The following is a 20,850-nucleotide window of genomic DNA, read 5'->3' as shown; positions in this document are numbered from 1 at the left end:
TTAATCGTGTTCACTAATTTGATAGCCAATCAAAGCACAATGGAAGGATTCTTGAAAGGAAAAAATCCCCCTGTGATGATCACTACAAATATGATTGCTTGAACCCAATTATTGATTTGCAGTTTACAAAATTTAATGATTGTTTTAATGAGGTAAATTCTGAATTGCTTACCTATGTTGCCGCTTTCAATCCCAAGAATTCTTTTGATGCTTTCAAATTTGAGAGTTCGATGGAGTTGGCAAATACATATCCTAGTGATTTGATTCAAATGAGTCAGACGATCTTAGTCTTGAGCTTCATATTTACATTGATAATGTGCGAACCGATGCAAGATTTGCCCCATTGGATACTATTTCTGAACTTGGTAGATTCGTGGTGGATACATAAAAACATATTGATTTTCCTTTGGTATATCAACTCCTCAAACTTGTGCTAGTTCTTCCTATCGCCACAGCATCAGTGGAAAGATGTTTTTCAGTAGTGAAAATTGTGAAGACAGATCTACGGAACCGTATTGGGGATGAATTTATGAATGACTGTGTCGTTTGCTTCGTGGAACAAGAATTTCTTGATGCAATCCCAAATGACGATGTCATAGTTCGTTTCCAGAATTGGATGATAGTACCGGTAGAGTGAAATTATAAGAGGTAATCACTATTGTAAAAAGTTTATTCTTATCTTATTATAATATTATTAATTTCGCTCCTATATATGAATCCTTGATTTTTGCAGCCTGGCTTCACAATTATGCCTATATTTTGCATGTATCATGGTGTTAGATTACTATAAATTCTATCATGAGTTTGCGCCGACCCCCATCACAGTTTTTTCTAGATTCGCCATTGGTCCTTCCAGCCAATTCATACCCAAGACTATGTCATAACAACTGAGAGGAATAATTTTGAAAGAAGTCCTGAAAGAAATCCCATGCACTATCTATAATTGGTCAGGAAGTTCATGGGTACACAACAGTGTGTTACCATTTGCTACCCTGACATGAACAGGTTGCTCCAAAGCTCTTCTTCCTTGTACTGCTGCTGCCAGGTGTTCACTGATGAAGCAGTGGGTACTACCAGAATCAATCAGCATGAAAACCTCTTGATCAGCCATAAAACCCCTCAGTTTCACAGTCTTACTGCCCTCTGTACCCTTCATAGCATGAACTGAAATTGCCATAAGTTCTTCCCCTAAGTCTTGCTCTTCTTCTTCATGAGAATGGATTTCAGTCTGATCATCAGAAAGAAACTGCCAGACCTCCTCAATAGCATGCAAGGATACAGACTGTGGACATTTGTGACCTAGGTGCCATTTCTCTCTACATTTAAAACACAAGCCCTTTGCCTTTCTGTAAGTTTTTAGAGCCGACCACTTACTCTAAACAGGGTAAACCAAGAGATATAATAATAAATAAATGATAAATGCAACACTCAGAGTACTCCATAAGATAGCAATAGCAAGTCTAAGTAAATACAAGAGAGATTAATCCCTAAGTTATTCTAGTCGCAAGTCAAAGCATACATTGATGTGCATATATACTTAGCAATAGCCAAAGACTAACTCCATATCTATGCATAAGGGACATTACTAAAGAAGAGCTAGAACAGAGTTTGACTACTTCCGTCGCAACCAGGTCCTACTTGGCCTACAGACAGGAGGTGGACTACAAAGGACTTAACGAGGCTGTCACCCTCACGATCTACCATACGATCCGGAATGTAGGGTGCATCCGCAGGTAAACAACGTATAAGCACCATGCTTACACAATGTCGACCACTCATCCTGTTCGTCAACAAGAATGAGCACTTTGCGATCCTACGCATAAACATAATGATAATTCTAACTACAGCAAGTATATAATCAAAGTAAACTAAGAACATGGCAAATATGAAGAATAATGTCATAGCAAATGTATGAACAATACAGGACTATACCAAACCAGACTCTAGACAGGATCGGGAATCCAAGCGAGAAGCTTGACTCTCTAGATCTAACTTAGTTAGTTATGCCTATGAATGTTTGTGTAGGGAGACCTAAAGTTGAATGATCTCTGGGATTCTAATGAATTGATCCGAATGAATCGAATTGATCGAATGACTTCTGGAGGAGGTATGGGGGTTCTTGTATAGGGGGAGATGGAGTAGAGGTCAAGGCATTGCCACGTCATCAATCTGCGTTAACTCCATCGATCACTGTTGGATAAACCGACTTCAAACTGACCTTCGAACTCGGTGGAGATTGATCCTCAGAGGCAGTGGAGAGTCCACGTCGAAGCATAGGCTAACCCACTGGCCCCATGGGCTGGCTGGCCTACAGGTGGGGCCAGCCACCCATGCCTGTTCGGGTCGAATTGTGGCGGTTTGCCTTTGACGGTGGATTAGAGGTTCTCTAAGTCGGTTTCATCGCGGATGATCGTGATTTGCTCTCACGGATAGGTCCACTTTGTCTGTTTTATGATTAAATCCTCCTGCAGACATAGATTCACCAACACTTGTGGAATTTGTTAGTTTAAACCCCTAAACCTATGTTGGTGATCATATTTATCCAGTTTTATATGTTATATTGATGGTCAATATTGAGGGTTAACGACCATCAACAAGTTTCCCCAAACTTAACCTTTGCTCGTCCCTGAGCAAAGCTAAACTTAGCAATGGATCATCAGTTGCATCAATGCGTTCACGTCTCAAAAGTATACATGTGTTCAATCAAAAATTCTCCTCTAAATTAGAATAAACTGATCTAACTTTCAAACTTACCCATATTACCTTTAACTTCAATGGGGTTTCTTAGCCTTCACTTGGGCCTTAAGCAATTGAAAGACAGAACAATCAAGTTAAACACTATGTCTCAAGTTCCTTGTTCTACCATTGTTCCAGAGCTTTTATAAGTTTTCAAAAATAAAACTAAGAGATTCCATTGTATGACACTCTCAAGTCTCTCAATATATGTGGTATTTGTGGATCCTCACCAAGTCATAAAAATGATGGTGTTGTGCCTTTTCTCTTCTTACAGCTAAGACTTATGTGGAGCTCATAGGTGTGGAGATAGCGTGTACATACTTGCAATACATATATTGTAAAGTCAAACCTTGGATCCAAAGAGAAATGAGTCATACAATCAGATCAAGATGTGCATGTGTGTGGATATATATAGTGGATGTGGTGGAAACCTAATTCTACTTTGCTCCTTAAAAACATATCTCTCTCTTGAAACTTGGAAATATTTTTTGTGAGAACAGGGCCTATCTTTATTCTCTTTTTTTTTTCTTCTTCTCTCTTTTTTCTATTTTTTAGGCGGGCATCTTTGTACCCATTATTTTTAATATTCCGGACATCTTTGTGTTCATGTTTTTCAATACTTTTGCATAGCCCATGTCTCTTTTCTACCACAAAAACTTATAGACAGATAGTAACAAGAACTTGGAGCAATTATTTGGTAGATGGAAAACCTATCAGGCATGTTTTTGTTTACTCGCAGTGTTGGAGTAAAACATTTTTGGGTGGGTCTAGATGGAATGGCATATTTTTATGCCTACTCTAGTGTAGAGTAGTGCATATTTGGGTGGTGTGTACGTGATCTTGATTTTAAAAGCATGACAAATTTCTCATAAGGGTCACAAAGCTTGACAAAACTTAATGCAAAAGCAAGCAGCAAAGATGTGGAAATTTTCCTAATCTAGATGACATATATGGCTTTGGTGAGAATTCAAGCTTTTGTCATACAAAAACTCATCATATAGCATTTTTTGTTTTTGAAAAGATAAATCTCTAGAATTTTAGTGTTACTTGGAACAAGATAAACAGTAGCTCAGACCTTCTCATATCATATCCGTCAATTACCAAGACTTAGATCAAGCATATGCTATCCACGAGTTTTAGGTTCAGAGTTAATCTTTATATCAAAACAATTTTATCCAAAACTCGGGAGAATTCAAAGTTAAAAACTAGGTACTTGAAAGGAATTACAACAGAGTAACTATTCATCATTTCCATTTTCAGAGATTATTCAGAGTTCCTCTTATTTATTTATTTGACTCTTAAAAAGAAATTAAAGCAAATTATATACACACTCTCTTTTTACTTTGTTTTCATTTCATTTTTAATCACTACTATTACTATAGAGATAACTTTTTATTTTGCTTTTAGTTTTGCAATTTTTTTCAATATACATATATAGGAAATGAAAAGTAAAACAAAGAAAAAGAAAAGAAAAGAAATACTTAGCTGGATGAATGGGGGTACCTCTCCCCCAAGCTGGTTATTGGCATGGTAGCTTAGTGAGGTGGCCGGATGTTGAAGTGTTGGAACAGAGTCTCCATGTGTTGCAGTTGTTGGTGTTGTTGTTGTTGGAGATTGGCCATCTCATGTCCCATGGTTACCTGCCATTGTGTGTGATTATGCAAAGTACCTTGCATGGCAGCTGTCCTCTCTTCAATGGTTTTGAGCCTATTATCGATGCGATGGAGGATCATTTGTTCGTCGTGGTACCCATAGCCAGAGTAGGACATTCGTCCTCCCTGAGATGAGTCATGTCCACCTGAGGTTGCTTCTTGGTCTTGCTAGGAAAATCTCCCACTACCATAACAGTGTTGGGATTTTCCTGCTTGCCATTGTTCTTCTTAATCTTTCACCTGAAAGGTTAGTGACCAAGAATACCAAAAAGCTACTCTATCAAAGAACATGATCTTCATTAAAAGTTTTTATTAAAGTCAAAATCATAATCTTTTTAACTAAACATGAGTCTTCATGTACTCACAATTTTTTTTATTAAGAGTGAACCTTCATGTGTTCACACATTTTTTTCTTATTACCACCACAATGAATAGTCTTATGGGTTGTTACACACCACAAAATTACTCATATGGGGCTTTGATTTATTTAATATCAAAACTTAAAATGAGACTAAATTTATTATGCATAGTCAAACTTTTTATTTTTCTTTTCATTTATATGTTATGCAAGAATATATATATATATATATATATATATATATATATATATATATATATATATATATATATATTTCTTTTTATTTTTCAATGTAATGCAGAAAATAAATATGCTAAAGGAAAATGCATGCATGATAAGTTAAATGCATAAAAGACCTTTTTTTTAGATGAAGTGTAGGAATGAATGCATTTGAAAAAGAAAATATGGATAACTACCGATTTACCTTTCGGCGAGGGTTTGGTGTTTTAAGACTTTTGAATCATACTTCTTTTCAAATTATTCTTCATTTGATCCTGGAGAAAGAGACTCTTGTAGTGGCACCTCTAGTGATGGTAATTCAGATGATGATGCCACCTTCTTCCGCCAAACCTTTTTAGGTTTTGAATTTGACTTTGATATAGCGGGTTCTTCCTTGTCAACTTGTTTTTCTTCCTTGTTTTCTGGAAGTTGATTCCTTTGGTGCAATATTGAGCGACGTCTTCTATTTGGACGGTTCTTCTTAACCTGTTTGTTAGTTGTATAACCACTAAACGCACACTTTACCTTCCATCCTGGAAATTGGAAGTAGATTTGTCCAGATCGTACATAGATGATAGCGTTTGTAGTGTTGAGGAACGGTCTTCCAAGGATGAGAGGAGTCTCTTCATCGATTCCCATGTCGAGAATCATGAAGTCAGCAGGTACATAGTCATCTTGTATCTTCACCAAGATATCTTTTGCTATTTCGTCCGGAAATCGAGTTGTTTGGTCCACCATCTGTAATTGAGTGTATGTAGGAAACAAAGGTTCACCTATCAAGTTGTCATATGTTACCTTGGACATGATGTTGACACCAGATCCAAGATCGCAGAAGGCATTGTGGAAGACTTGTTGTCCAATTGTGCATTCGATTATTGGTAGACCTGGATCTCCCTTCTTGGTGTTGAATGGTGAAGCAAGGAGATGATTCTAGTTGGATTGCAGTGTGTTGATCATGTTAGCAAACTCAATCCTTCCTTGTTCAAACTTGAGTTGTTGTGTTCCTTGTAATTGATTCTTCTCCTTCTTGCTTTTCCTAGTTGGAGGTTGTTTCTGCAAAAAATTTGTGCAGTGCAACTTGCTATTTTTAAATGAAAACTTCTCCAGTCTATCTTTTATTTGGAAACTGATCTTGGCGCTGCCGGCATGAATGGTTGCTTTAGTAGTGTGTAAGAAAGGACATCCTAGGATGATGGGTGCCTTTAAGTCATGGCTGGTATCTAAGACCACGAAGCCCACGGGTACATACAAGCTTCCAACTCGTATCATACATCTTCTGTAATCCCTTTGACTTTGCAAATGGATTGATCTACAAGCTTCACAATCATGGTTGTGTACAATAAATTACCAAATTGTAAAATGTGATCATATATTACCTTTGGCATAACATTGATGCTTGCACCGAGGTCATAGATAGCTTCTTCAAAATCATGAGGCCCAATCTTGATTGGAATGGCAGGTCGTCCAAAATCACCTCTTTTCTAAGGCATGGTTTCATCCTGCCATCCTCCAGAACTTTCTTCGTTGTAGAACTTTGTATCTACCATCTCAATGATATTCACAGTTTCATGATCTTTCGGCTGCCCTAGAATCTTACCTTTTTCGTTTGATGGAATAGCAGCCACCAACTAAGATATTTGTGATTCTAACATTTTATTAAAGCTAAGCTGGTTTTTCATGGCAGATCAGAAACTATCCATTCTATTATTTATGTTTTCTAAGATTTTGTCAGTGGAGGCTAATTTTCTAGATAAACCTTCCACAATTTTAGCTTGTCCATAGACTAAATCTTTCAAGGATGATTGATTATTGGAATTATTGTAATTATTACCTTGGTAGTTACCATGGTAATTAGGCCTCTGTTGTTGACCCTATCCTTGATTCTGTTGAGGATAATAATTGTTGTTGTTGATGAAGTTCACATCCTCTTGGGTTTTAGGACAATTATTCCTAGAATGCCTAGTATTTCCACATTCTTTACATGTCATGTGGGAATCATAAATGTGCATGACATCTTGCTTCTCATTGGCTCGGTCTTTGAACCTCTTCATTAGCAGGTCTATTTTAGCAGACAACATATCTACCTCCTTGACCATATGCATACCTCCACTTCTCTTGTGGGGTTGAAGATGTTCTTTAGACCATCCTTGATTGGAGGTCATCTTCTCAACAAGAGATGTTGCTTGTGGGATTGTAAGTGATAAGAACGCTCCTCCAACAGCAGCATCCATATTTTCATGGGTGTTGTTAGTCAACCCATGGTAGAAAGTCTGCATAAGTAGCTAATTCTCCATCCCATGATGAGGATATTACAATATATAATCTTGAAAGTGTTCCCATGCCTTAGGGACAGATTCGTCATGTTGCTATTGAAAGCTTGAAATTCTTCCATGTAGAGCATTGGTTTTGCCCACAGGAAAAACTTTGATAGAAAAGCATTGGAGCATTTCTCCCATGAGTTGATGTTGTCTTTATTAGCGTAGAACCATTGCTTCACCTTCCCCAAAAGTGAAAATGGGAAGAGACGAAGTAATATGGCGTCCTGGGTGACTCCTTTGATAGTGAAAGTGATGTAAATCTCCAAGAAGTGTTGGAGATGAGCACTCACATCTTCATGTGCCTTTCCACAAAATTGGTTGGCTTGCACCACGTTGATGAGAGCTGGCCTGAGTTCAAATGCATTATCTCCCATATTGATCGTCGCATCTTCATGTGCCTTTCTAGTGCGGATGTTGGCCGCACTTGGAGCAGAGAATTCACGGAGGGTCATGTTAGCCATGGTCTCAAAAACTGGTGTTGAGCAACCTTCTATCTGGTTTTCTTCTGCATCTGAAGCTAGAACTTCCTTGGATTTTTGAGCTTTAGTCCTTCTATTTAGTGCTTCTGGATTTTCAACGTAGTTTTTCAGAAGGTCAAAACTAGACACATATTACCCTGCATAAGATATGAGTAGATAAAACAAGGGTAAGCCTGCTAGAGCAGTGGTGAATGGTTTTTGATCTCATCTATAAGTTAAAGTTTATCAATACTCTTTTGATTGCCTAGCTACCTTCCCCGACAACGGTGCCAAAAATGATTATTGACATTTCTTAATGTTGCTACTAGAAATGGAGAATGGATTCCATCCCTGGCAACGGTGCCAGAAATGCTTGTTGACATTTCATAACGTCGCTACTAGAAATGGAGAATAGATTCCATCCTTAGCAACGGCGCTAGAAATGTTTATGGTATTTTAATGTGACTTAGAAAGATATGAAATTCTGTAAGCGCATAGGTATACCATTATAGCACTTCACCTAAAAGTATTCTAGGTATCATTATTTATATTTTTACCATAGGGAAGGTATGGGAAAATATATTAATAACTTATACTTATGATGAATCAATAAACCGACCACTTACTCTAAACAGGGGTAAATCAAGAGATATAATAATATATATAAATGATAAATGCAACACTCATAGTACTCCATAAGATAGCAATAGCAAGTCTAAGTAAATACAAGAGAGATTAATTCCTAAGTTATTCTAGTCACAAGTCAAAGCATACATTGATGTGCATATATACTTAACAATAGCCAAAGACTACCTCCCTATCTATGCATAAGGGACATTACTAATGAAGAGCAAGAATAGAGCTTGACTACTTCCATCGCAACCGGGTCCTACTTGGCCTACAGACGGGAGGTGGACTACAAAGGACTCAACGAGGCTATCACCCTCATGATCTACCACATTATCCAGAATGTAGGGTGCATCCGCGGGCAAACAACGTATAAGCACCACGCTTACACAATGTCCACCACTTACCCTATTCGTCAACAAGAATGAGCGCTTTGCGATCCTATGCATAAACATAATAATAATTCTAACTACACCAAGCATATAATCAAAGTAAACTAAGAACATGGCAAAGATGGAGAATAATGTGATAGCAAATGTATGAACAATACAGGACTACCAAACCAGACTCTGGACAGGATCGGGAATCCAAGTGAGAAGCTTGACTCTCTAGATCTAACTTAGCTAGTTATGCCTACGAATGTTTGTGTAGGGAGCTCAGAGGTTGAATGATCTCTGGGATTCTAATGAATTGATCCGAATGAATCAAATTTGTCAAATGCCTTCTGGAGGAGGTATGGGGGTCCTTTTATAGGGGGAGATGGAGTAGAGGTTAAGGCATTGCCACATCATCAATCCACGTCAACTCCCTCGATCACCGTTGGATGAACCGACTTCAAACCGACCTTCATACTTGATGGAGATTGATCCTCAAAGGCGGTGGAGAGTCCATGTCGAAGCAGAGGCTGACCCATGGGCTCCATGGGCTGGTTGGCTTACAGGTGGGGCTAGTCGGCCCCACCTCATGCCTGTTCGGGTCAAATTGCGGCGGATTGCCTTTGACGGTGGATTAGAGGTCCTTTAAGTAAGTTTTGTCACAGATGATCATGATTTGCTCTAACGAATAGGTCCACTTTGCTTGTTTTCTGATTAAATCCTCCTGCAGACATAGATTCACTAACACTTGTGGAATTTATTAGTTGAAACTCCTAAACCTATGTTAGTGATCATATTTATCTAGTTTTACATGTTATATTGATGGTTAATATTGAGGGTTGACGACCGTCAACAATAGTGGCAAAATTTTTGTCCGTGTTAGGAATTTCAAGCAAAATGAATAGACTTAGGAGTGTTACTATGTTTGTGAGTGGAGACTCTGTCATGTTCACTCATGTTGATCGACTGATTGCAATTCATCAACCGTTTGACATGAGTCTCCTTGGTAAGATGAGTTTTGTTAGACATTAGAGATATACTATGTAATGTACTTTCTATATATACTATATAATAGAATGAAGTTTTTATCTTGCTACAACTGTATTTATGTTCCTTTCTATATATACTATATAATGGAATGCCTCGATCTAATGCAGAACGAAGGAGCCATAGTTGTTTAATTTTTACTACACACGAAAGAAAGTCCGTCCACTGTATATTTGATCTAATAGGCAGTATAAAGTGTCATCTATAGTTTTGAATGTCGTAGCAATTTGTGTGCATTTGTTCATATAGGTGACAAAAGTAGTTGGATTCCTGAAGCGATAGCTTCAACCACAGCCGAGGGAGTGTAGACGATCAGAACCTATGAAACCATGTAATAAGTAGCCATCTCTAGCTAGCTGTTGCATGCCTCTACAAAACCAACCAAGAGAAATTGAAGCAACTCCACTTAGTATGCCCCTCGACTGTTGTAACTGCTTGGATTGGACCGCAGTGTATACTTGACAGGATCACTAAGGCCTTGTTTGGAGGTTATCGGATTCACCTCAATCCACATGTGTTGGGATGGATTAAGGTGGAATTTAGTTCAAGTTCCACTTTAATCCACCCTAACACATGTGGATTGATGCGAATCCGACTAGTCTTGCGATATCACACCAACCGTGTTTGTGGTGTGGCCGCCACCGTGTACCGGAGGGAACAAGGCCCACGGCGATTCGGCCAGAAGCTTGATAGTGAAGACGGCAGGGAGCATCCGGGAGAGGCTTGCCGGAAGGCACGTCGGAGGCCCACTTGCGCATGGAGAAGGCCCGAGGCTATCCACGGAATTACCCGACCAGGAGCTTGGCCCTTGCGAGGGATTCCTTGCGAGAGGCTCCAATGAGGACTAGGGGGAAGCTTGCGCACTTCTCGATACCTCGGTAAAAATACCGAAGTCATCGATAGGAGTTTGCATATCTCTACCTTGCTCTTTAGCTTCCGCATTCACATTAATTACATTACTCCTTTTGCGATAGAGATAGCAATACACTAGCAAAACCGTAGTTGCATATTTAGATAGTTTATCTTTTGCATAGGTTTTGCAAGGGTTAGAAAAAGAGGCCATAGTTTAGAGTAAGAATTTTAAGTAACCTAATTCACCCCCCCCTCTTAGGCGTCACGGTCCCTTCAATTGGTATCGGAGCCGGTTGGCTCAATTTGGACCCTTGGCTTAACCGCCGTTGATCTGACGTTTTTTAGAGTGGTTGGGATGGATACCTCTAGGCCTCCACACTTTGACGGCACTAACTTCCCCTATTATAAAGCTAGAATGGCTTGCTACCTTGAGGCAGTTGATTTGGGTGTTTGGAGAGTCACTCATGACGGGAAGAAAACCATTAAGAATCCTGATAAACACATGAAGAGTGAAGAAAAGGAAATTCATTTCAATGCTGGAGCTAAAAATTGTCTGTTTGAATCATTTAGTATGGACGTGTTTAACCAAGTGTTCACTTTAAATACGGTACATGAAATTTGGTTAAAACTCCAAGAGCTCCATGACGGCACATCTAATGTTCGTGACCAAAAACATTGTCTGGCTAAACAAAATTATGATTCCTTTACAATGAATGATGATGAGCTTGTTCGTGATATGTATTCTCATTTGAATCTAATTATTAATGAGCTCCATTCAATAAGACTAACAAAGCTAGATGATGCGGACATCATGAGAAAGATTATCTCTGTGCTACCACAAAAGAAATATGCAAGAATCATCACCATCCTTCACAACATGGAGGACTTGAGCACCATGACCCCGGCCATAGTCATTGGCAAGATAGTGGCATTTGAAATGTCACGCAAGATGGGTCAAGAAAAAGCCTCTTCATCAAGCAAAGGCAAAGCTCTCGCATGTAGCGAGAAAAAGAAGATGAAGGGCAAGCAAGTTGAGACAAGCTCAAGCTCAAGCTCCTCAAGTGAAAATGAAGAAGAAGATTGGGACGATGATGATGATGAAGGTTCAAGTGAAGATGATCAATCTTCCTCCTCCACCTCTGACCTTGATGAAGAATCAATCAAACTAATCAATAAGGTGGAAAAGATGATCCAAAGACTCAATGTAAAGGGTGTGCTCATTCAAATTCAAGATATCATCTTCACCAATCAAAGAAATAAGCAAAGAAAGAGAGGATGCTATGGATGCGGCGAGTTGGGGCACTTTGTGGAAGTTTGTCCAAACAAGCCCACACCCAAGACAAAGAAGAAGGCATGCAAGAACCAAGCCCTCACATCAATAAGGTCATGGGATGATTCTTCAAGTGAAGAAGAACACCATCACAAGAGGTGAGGCTACAAGCACTCATCATCAAGCTCTTCTTGTGTGTGCCTTATGGCACGAGGTAACAAAAGCTCATCATCTAGTGAGAGTGATAGTGATGATGAAATGCCTTCTTATGATGAAATTGTGCAACAAAATCTTAATTATGATAAAGTTTGCACTAGTCAACAAAAGAAGCTTGGAAAATTAAAAGAAAAGCTAGATAGTTCACAAGAAGTATACAAAACTTTGCTTGAACAATATGAGAACTTTGCTAATCTCAATGTTGAACTATCTGCTAAAATTGAGCAACTTGAGGCTAGTGCAACAACAAATGCATGCACAATCAATGATGAGCAACTTGTAAAGAAAAATGAAAAACTAAAAGAAAAGTTGGCTAGCTCACAAGATGCTTATAAAAGTTTGCTTGCTAAAATGGAAACCACGTGTAAACATTGTGATGAGCTTACTAATAAAGTTGCTAATCTTGAAGCCATTAGTACAACCCCTACCAAGGCATCTAAAAAGAAAAGTTATATCTTTAACATGTCTAAAAAGGATGCCTCTACTTCTTGTATTGATTTATGTTTAGACTCATCTTTGTGCAACCAAGTTTGTGTTGAGAAAGTTGTTGTAGATACATGCACACAAGAGGTTGCAAAGGAGAATGAGCAACTCAAACAAGAAGTAACTCGCCTCACCAAGGACTTGACTCAAGTGAAAGGCAAGGCAAAGCAAGCCCAACTTCATCAAGATAACACCGTCAAGGGAGTGAAAAAGCTTGATGAAAGACAAACCATGGTTTGCTACGTGTGCCACAAGGAAGGTCATAAGTCCTATGAGTGCAAGGTGAAGAATGAGGGAGGAGCAAAGAAGAAAGAGAAGAAGCAAACAAGCAAGCTCTCCAACACCTACACCAACAAGGTGAACAAAAAGGCCTCCACACCATACTTGTTAAAGAAGAAGAAAAATGACAAGGTGGTGGCCATCAAGGTGAACAAGCAAGTCAACAATGGGATCAAACGCTTTTGGGTGCCAAAGGAAATCATTTCCAACATGAAGAGCACCAAGAAGGTTTGGATCCTGAAAGGGAAGTGAGAAGTCTGATGGACTTCGGAGAATTTGGAGACTTGGCAAAATATGGGTGCATCATGATGGACAAAATCATTGCCAAGTGGGTTAGTGAATACTATGTACCCAAGTTCCCCTTCCCATGTTAGGTAACTAGATTCAATTTCCTTCGAGTAGTATCAATTTGCATTTCCTATAAGTGGTATTTCTTACAATTTGGTATCTTTAAGCATCTAGTTACTTTTCATGCCTATGTTTGCATTTGCATGTTTATATCTTTTGTCATGCATACACTAGGTATATCTTATGGTAGGCTTGCTCTGTTTCATTCTTAACCCTTGGAGCAAACCTACATGGTTTAAAATTGTTTAGGAGCATAGCACATAGCTTGTCTTTTGATTGTCCATCTAATATGTGCCAAAGTCCAATTTGTAGATAATTTCTCCCAAATATCATCTTCGAAAATGATTCTCACATTCATGAGATGTCATCTTTCAAGTGGTATTATTGATTTTAAAATCAATGTGCATGACTTCTACAAGTATTCCACACTTGTGTGCATAAATTTAGGGGGATGTTACTCTACAAGTTGGATGCTTTGAGACTAACACCTTTTCAAGCTTATCATGTGTGTAGTAGTCTCATTGCAAGGAAAATGGAGTCCCCAGAGTTAAGCATCATACTTCAAATATCCACCACCTATTGCAAGTGGTAGAAATCAAATTGGTTTCCACATGTGGTATTTCTAAACCGATATCATCATGTTGATTTCATTTTGATATTTATATGCTTTCTCCATGCATTATATAGATTAAATTCCCTTGAGCAATAATTTGCCAAATATGCATATGCCTTGCTTTCTACCATATGTATGCATATATTTAGGGGGAGCTTAATCTATATAATGTGAGAGTCAAATTTTGTGACCTATTCCACTCTACACACAAAGGATCACAAAGTTTGACCCTCCCTTGTGCTAATAATGTCTTCCTTTTTGGTGTTTGATTCCAAAGGGGGGGGGGAATTTAGAGGACCAAAAGCAAGAATTAATTTGTAGGGCCATAAGCTAGATCATAATAATTTACAAGTGGTAATGGTCTACAAGTGGTAATGGTCCAAGAAAGGGAGGATAGTGGATTATGAATTAGTCTATGTAATGAGGAGAATTTGTAGGAAGCAAGGCTTAAATCCATAATGCCACATGGGGATATTTTGCAAGGGCAAGATAAGTTTTTATGTAGTATCTTTTAGTCTTACAAGTAGTATCTTTGAGCATCATATAACTTTGCCCCTTGCATTGCATCCTAGCAAGTAGATAGTTTTTAAATTCCAAATTTTTATTATTTGCTTGCTTTGGTCATGTTGTCATCAATCACCAAAAAGGGGGAGATTGTGAGAAAAATAGACCCTAGGCCCATTTACTTTGGATTTTGGTGTTTGATGACCAACACAACCAAATTGGACTAATAAATTTGCAAGTGATTGTTTTGTAGTTCAATAGGGTGCAAGACGTGACTTGGACGAAGGCGACGTGATGATCCGATGATCAACACCATAAGCAAGACCCTAGGAGCACAAGAGAAGACCCAAGATATCAAGCAAAGTCCAAGCATAAAGATAGGAACCAAGCTGTATGCAAGATCACGAAGAAATGAGCTCATAGAGGTGACCGGATGCTGGACTGGACGCTGGTAGAAGCGATCGGACGCTAGACCAGACACTGGAGGAAAGCAACTGGACACTTCGATCAAGAGGCTCGGCAAACAGGCGTCAGCAACAGCAATCAGATGCTGGACCGGACGCTGGCGGCAAATCGACCAGATGTTGGACAGCAGAGTCCGGTCGAGTACAGAAAGGTTCTAGAGCGGCAAAAATGCGACTGGACGCGTCCGGTGGCATGTGACCCAACGCTGGCAGCATCCGATCAGTTGATTGTGGCTCTAATGATCAGGACGACTGGACGCGTCCGGTCAGGACGTGATCAGCGTCCGGTCAGTAGCAGAAAAGTAGGATTTTGTTTCAACTGCTACTTTCTCAGTGGGGCTTATAAATAGACCCCCCAACCGGCCATTTGAAGGGTGTGGAGCTGAGGAAACATATCATGGGTGTTGATACACCATTTTAGTGATCTTCACTTGCATAGTGCTTAGTGATTCATTAGGTGATTAGCGTAGGTGCTTTGCGAAGTGCTTAGGTTGATTAGACCACCGCTTATACGCTTGCTCTAGGTTTAGGCCTAGTGTTTAGTGAGGTTTACATACCTCTTACCACTCGGTGCTTGCACGCACCATTGTTGTACATCAGAGGGGCTTGTAGTCTTGCGAGATCACACCAACCACGTTTGTGGTGTGGCCGCCACCGTGTACCAGAGGGAACAAGGCCCGTGGCGTTTTGGTCGGAAGCTTGATAGTGAAGACGGCGGGGGGTATCCGGGAGAGGCTTGTCGGAAGGCACGTCAGAGACCCACTTGCGCGTGGGGAAGGCCCGAGGCTATCCAAGGAGTTACCCGACCGAAAGCTTGGCCCTTGAGGGGGATTCCTTGTGAGGGGCTCCAACGAGGACTAGGGGGAAGCTTGCACGCTTCTTGATACCTCGGTAAAAATACCAGTGTCATCGACGGGAGTTTGCATATCTCTACCTTGCTCTTTAGCTTCCGAATTCACATTGATTACATTACTCCTTTTGCGGTAGAGATAGCAATACACTAGCAAAATTGTAGTTGCACATTTAGATAGTTTATCTTTTTGCATAGGTTTTGCTAGGGTTAGAAAAAGTGACCATAGTTTAGAGTAAGAATTTTAAGTTGCCTAATTCACCCCACCCTCTTAGGCATCATGGTCCCTTCACGTGACCGGGCAAAGCCACACCACACACCCACGCAAATGTCTCAGTGGTTGTGGGTCATGGGGTGGTCCACGGCCCCCAAACTATAACAGCAGAGACAAGGGGCAAGAGGGAAGGTTACTCTACTATCTTCTCTAGAGCTCTTACTTCCATCCCAAAGCTTTTGTCCTCCATGCTACTGCAGCCTCTACGCTGCTGATGCCTCCTACGAGGACCATGACGGAGTGGAAGTGGTCGTCCGTCCACTAGGTGGCATTCGACCGGTTGTGAGAGAGGGCGGTGATCCTGGAGGCCACTGAAGCATTTGGGTGGAGAGTCCCAGCGATAACCAAAGTGGAGTCAAGACCAAAGCAGAGTGAGGTCATCTCTTTGCTCCCTTTCCACTCTCTTGGACTCAGACTGCCAGCACACCCCTTACTCAGGAGGTTGCTCCACTGCTACGGGCTCTACCTCCATGACTTGACCCCAAAGGGGATCCTCCACCTCTCGGTCTTCATCATGCTGTGCGATGGCTTCCTAGGAATCCATGCCAATAATGACCTGTGGTGGTATTTTGTTCTGGGTGGTTAGATTAGTGCCCTAGGGGTTATTCATCCTCAGATGGGGGGTGCCTTGATCCAACTTAATCCCGGATAGGAGCACAAGTACCTGAGCCTTGACCGCAACTCATCCATGGACACAGGGTGGCAGGAGAGGTGGCTCTATGTCCCCAATGAGTGGCCACCACTACCGTCTTATTCCCCAGAGCGATTGCGTGGTGACACGCTGGAGTTGTGGGAGAGTATGCCAACCCTATTGGAATCACAGCATGTGCCCAAAATGCTACAGGCGATCGGGGAGCTGATGGAATGGAGCCTGATGGGGTCGAGGGTAATCCGTACATTCTTTGGCCGTCGGGTCCTCCCCTTGAAGATGAGGGACCACCTCCAATAGCAGTTCCAAGGCCCGAGGGACCCTACAATCAAGTCGAGCGTCCCCATCAGCGAGGAGGAGCTACACAAAATGGTGATCATAGCTCTAGGGCTGTACCTGCATGATCTTGTCAAGGGGGAGGTCCCGATGGCCTTCCATGCTGGTCATACTCCACCATCAGACGGTCCACTCGTCGGCATGATCTCTGACACTCCAGATCATTTGGAGGTGGATCATACTAGTATCGCTCGCTGTTCATGTTGTTTCATTAAACTAGTATGCGAGCAATGCTCACACTAGTATTTGTGTTCATGCTATTTAATTGAACTAGTATTTGGAAATTATCTACTTTCTCAATAGGTGGACGCGGGCGTGATGGCATTTCAAGCTTCATTTGCCCTGGAGCTAGGTTCTTCGTCTGCGGTCACACTCAGAAAGTGGCCCCATGAGGCATCCCCAGATGGGGGCAGGCATCGATGATTTCGACCCATGTTGAACAGGTCAGTTGGGTAAGTCATTTGCCTTCTCAATCAGATCGGTCTCCCCTTATCCTCTAGGCTTGAACTTGCTAGCATTGTGCAGGGCTTCCTCCATGGCGGTGTGGCCCCTGGTCGTGGGGCTTCCCCCTAGTGGTGCCGAAGAGTCGTCCCGTCACTGCTTTTCGCTGCTGATCCTGTGTGTCCTCGTAGAGCCCTCTATTTCTCAAGTGGGTGAATCGTTAGAACAGAGTAAATCATCAAAGGCCGAAGAAGAATACCCAAACTTAATGGGGAGTTACCAATAGCTCTGATCATTGTACTCATCATCCATGCTAGAAGTCAAAATGCTGCGCATTGAGCTGGCCTCCGTGCGCGCCACAATTTGCATTGCCGGGCATGCGACCTCCCAGGCGTAGGCCGACAAGGCGACTATCAAGGCGCGGGCCCAGAACACGATGATGCAACTTAATGAAGTGGACACGCGGGTCTAGAACCTACTTCTGGATGCCACTATTGCCTATGACGCCGCCTTCCCTGTGGCGACAGCAAACAATCCGGTCACCGTAGAGGAGCGCCTCTGAGCCCTGCCAGCATCTCTTCAGTCCATGGTGTCCGAAGCCATTCATCAAGGGCCTGGCATGGCACTAGCCACTGCCTAGCTTGATTTTGGCGTAGAGGTGAACGTCCAGAAGATTGAGCAGGGTTTTTCGTCGGGCTCGGACGACAATGAGATCGGTGATCTAGACAAGAGCCTTAAGGCAGCTGCCAACGCTGTCTTAGCAAATCTGAACATAGAGAACATCCTACACACACCCCTCGACCCTTGATCTGTGGGACGTATCTATAGTACTAGTAGTCATGGCTAGGTTGAATTTTGTTCGTGCCTGTTCGTACCCTTGTTGCATGACTGGCTTAGAGCTATAGGATGTCACTGCTCATTAGTAGTATAAAGTCATGTTAACATCTGTAGTTAGGACTAGTACACTGCCTGGTGCCATTGTAGCATGACTTGCTTTGAGCAGTGGGATGGCGCTACGCATTACTACTATGAAGTCATGTTAATCATTTGTAGTTAGAACTAGTATGTCTAGGTACTAGTTGGATGACATTGAGTAGTGGGATGGCACTGCTCTCCTATTATTATGGTAGATAAAGGCATGGTTGTGTAGTATGAACTCGTATCGTTGCTGGACTCCACATGTATATGTAGTCTGGTTTGTTGTTATGTTATCTTTCTAGCAGCACATGTGATTGGAACTATTGCCTACGGTGTGCAGTTGGTCAAAACATTTGAAACCAAGAATGGACCGCACACTGTATGCAACTCGTCCTCACGTTCACTCTTCAGTCTGCCCCTCGACTGTTGTGACCATGTCCCTCTAGTATATTTCACAAAATAACATTTACTTGTTTCTTGTAAACCGTATGCAAGCCTCATAGTCTGAGCATTGTAAATTTGACCGGCCTGGACACCTAGACATGTAACTCTGGTACTAAGCTATGTGAGTAGAACTTTAGCCTAATTGGCTGTGCTACAAACAACAGATGCACCAGTTGTGGCTGTATGCATGAAGTAGTAAGGTACTAGTTGGATTCATGAAGCGGCAGCTTCAACCACATCCGAGGGAGTGTAAACGATCAGAACCTATAAAACCATGCAATAAGTAGCCATCTCTAGCTAGCTGCTACCTCTACAAAACCAGGCAAGAGAAATTGCTTACGGAAGCAAGAGCAACTCCTCTTCACTATTTAGTCTACCCCTCGGCTATTGTGCCTGTTTGTATTGGACCACACTGTATACTTCATAGGATTACAGAAGGTCCATCGGTTTGAAATCTTGACTACCTAGATAGTAATGATGAATGACTTGTGGTGGTCGTTCATCTTGTAGGCTCCTAGATTCCTGCGTAGGCGTGCGTGTTGGTGGCATCAGCAGCCTATTCAAGCCCTGGCATCCCTGTGTATACATAAAGCCTGGCCTCGCTCCTATTGTTTGATTCCATCTTGCATTACGCAAAATCCCTCTCCTCGTCTCGCAAAGTCCCCAACTCTGCCTCCTTGTCGCTTGCAATGAAGGGCATGCCCATGAAGCGCTACTCAAGGAAGGGTGGCCCGGCTTTGATCCGTGCTTCCTCTAGTGGGCTGGCGCACCCCGCTTCAGCGGAGGCAGGGCCGATGGTGCACCCTGGCTTGGTGTCGATGGAGCCAGCGTTGAAGTCCAATCACGAGCATTTCCGTCGCGCTCTCGCATGTCATCTCCTAGGTTGCCATTGCTCTCCCCATCACCCTTGACAACAATGCTGACGCCACCGACACCAGTGGTTCGCTCGCTACCACTGCTCCTGATGAGGTACACCTCACCATCATCGTAGGCCCCGTACACCTCGCTCCTAGCACCCCATGGCTGGAGTGAGTCTCATGCATCATCGCGGTCCCATTCGTCTTCCACCGAGGACATGTCCGAGGGCTCTCTGGGCTACATTGCGATGGAGTCGAAGGATGATCATCGGCACGGGTACACAACTCATGTCCCCAAGGACCCAAAGCTGATGATGCGCTCCAGCCAGTATGGTGACCTGGTGTGCCCCGTTTGCCCCCAAAGTGCGCGCCGTGGTTGGAAGCAGGGCTTCGCCAGGGCATATGTCATGGCTTTGGCCAAAAACGTCCCCCCTAGTCGAGACGTATGCCCATGATAAGAAAGTTGCCCGCCATCATGCCCTGGTGAGGAGCCAGTGCTGGATGAACTGATAGGATCGTTCGAACACGACAGTTTACCATGGCAGAGAGGTTTGCTGGTTTCAATCTAGCCAGGTTTACCTTGCAGTTGTTATATTTTGTTTGTGCCTATTGGTACCCTTATTGCATGACTTGCTTAGAGCAGTGGGATGGCACTGCTCATTAGTAGTATCAAGTCATGTTAACATATGTAGTTAGGACTAGTATGCTGCCTGGTGCCATTGTTGCATGACTTGCTTTGAGTAGTGGGATGGCGTTGCACATTACTACTATGAAGTCATGTTAATCATTTGTAGTTAGAACTTGTATGTCTTGGTAGTAGTTGGATGACATTGAGTAGTGGGATGGCACTGCTCTCCTCTTATTATGGTAGATAAAGGCATGGTTATGTTGTATGAACTCGTATCGTTGCTGTACTCCATATATATGAAGTCTGGTATGTTGTTATGTTATCTTTCTAGTAGCACTACTCTCCTCTTATTATGTATGTAATGTGCTCATTTATGCAAACATTTTGGTTTACCATTATAAAATTTGTTGAACCTGCAAGAACCATGCAGCGATGGGTTCATACGAATAAGTCTTGCCTTGATCTAATGCAGAATGGAGGAGCGATATAACTGTTGAAATTTTACTACACACACAAGAAAGTCATGTCGTTGTATATTTGCTCTCGTAGGATAGTATACAGTGTCATCAATTTTGAATGTATAGCAATCAGTCTGCCCCTTGACTGTTGTGACTGCTTGGATTGGAGTCAAATAA

General features: G+C 41.8%; 1 non-coding gene across 1 annotated transcript; it reads left to right on the top strand.

Annotated features, from left to right (window-relative positions):
* Nucleotides 1-7,257: 7,257 nt before the first annotated feature.
* Nucleotides 7,258-7,366, top strand: LOC136484499 (small nucleolar RNA R71). Its single transcript, XR_010766020.1, has one exon. It is a non-coding gene; the product is annotated as a small nucleolar RNA R71 (small nucleolar RNA).
* The last annotated feature ends 13,484 nt before the right edge of the window (nucleotides 7,367-20,850 follow it).

The sequence above is a fragment of the Miscanthus floridulus genome, chromosome 9 (assembly GCF_019320115.1).
Source record: "Miscanthus floridulus cultivar M001 chromosome 9, ASM1932011v1, whole genome shotgun sequence".
NCBI lineage: Eukaryota > Viridiplantae > Streptophyta > Magnoliopsida > Poales > Poaceae > Miscanthus > Miscanthus floridulus.
This window is presented reverse-complemented; position numbering and strand designations above follow the sequence as displayed.